Below are 1,361 nucleotides of genomic sequence, written 5' to 3' on the forward strand. Positions count from 1 at the left end.
TTCAAATGAATTTTTTTTAAGAAAAAAAGTTCCTCATTTGTATTGGTTCTCAATCTTTGTGAACATCAGAATCCTGCTGGAATATTTCTTTTAAAAAGTATTTGCTTATTAAAAGAAATATATACATAGCACAGTATCAGTATCGCTGGTTTGCTTTTCTGCAGCGTGGTGTGACGTTTCCCTCAACTTTCTGACAGTAAAGCGCCAGCTTATCTGCCAGTCTGAATGGGTCCTGATTTCAACAGTTCGAGTCCCTTCACAGGAATGAGTTTATTTGACCTCTTCCGGAGCTTCTTTGTTATTCCTGGATTTCGGAGCCACAGAGATAACTTTTTTAGAGGGATGACTGGAGATGAAGAGGAGGAGGATGAAGGCAGGGAAGCCACATGGGGCTATCGGAGCCCAGGTTTGGGGATCCACAGCCTCTGGAGGAATTTGGATTCAGCTTCATCCCTGAAGGAGGGATGCTTTTCCACTTTAACTTCGGCTTCGATGACCTAGTGCAGGATTTCAATAGCATCTTCAGCGAAAAGGGAGCCTGGATCTTGCCTTCTCGCTCTCCTGAACTTCCAAGTCTTGAATTAGAAATACCTGGTGAGAAGCGACAGAAGGGAGAGACGTCTAGACTCAATGCTTAAGTATCCAGATAGTCAGCAGCCCAGGATATTGGGGGGGGGGGGACACGTGGTTTGGAGAGTGATCCGGGAACTGAATCCCCAAAACCAGCACCAGATTGGGGTTCCCCGAGACCTTTTCATAGGTTTGATGATATGTGGCCTGTAACTCCCCATCCTAGAGCCCGAGAGGACAATGATCTGGATTTCCAGGTGTCCCGAGAGAGTCTTGGTCCAGTACTACAGCCCCAACCTAGATCCTATTTCAAGAATGTCTCTGTGACTAAGATCGCTAAGCCATATAGGACAGTGGAGGAACACTGGACTGTGGTGGACAGTGAGGGTGGTAGAGAGACCACAGTAACCCGTCAAGAATCTGACAGCAAGCCTAGAGATGGTCAAGAATCACCAAGATCTCCTGCCTTAGATAATACTTCTTCTATCCTGGATTTATTTCTGGGACACTGGTTCCAGTAGACTTAACCCTAAGAGACCTTCAGGTAATTTTCATCTCCCACTCCTTACCCACCATCAATGGACTTAGCTTGTCATGCCACACCAGTGACTTGAGTACATGGAATGGAGAATTGGGGGTATGTCAGTATGCCACTCATCTACTCTGACCAAGAAAACCTTTATTTCTCTCTCTCTCTTCCTATCTCTCTATATATAGATATCTATGTATATCTATATCTGTATCTATATCTATATCCATATCCATATCATCTATATCTACCCATATCTATC

At 44.4% G+C, this 1,361-nt stretch overlaps 1 pseudogene; it reads left to right on the forward strand.

The window, feature by feature from the left end:
- The first annotated feature begins 264 nt into the window (after positions 1 to 264).
- On the forward strand, positions 265 to 1,091 carry LOC102868412 (annotated as a pseudogene).
- The last annotated feature ends 270 nt before the right edge of the window (positions 1,092 to 1,361 follow it).

Source organism: Elephantulus edwardii, unplaced genomic scaffold, assembly GCF_000299155.1.
Source record: "Elephantulus edwardii isolate Elephantulus edwardi_28Jun2011 unplaced genomic scaffold, EleEdw1.0 scaffold00002, whole genome shotgun sequence".
Lineage (NCBI taxonomy): Eukaryota > Metazoa > Chordata > Mammalia > Macroscelidea > Macroscelididae > Elephantulus > Elephantulus edwardii.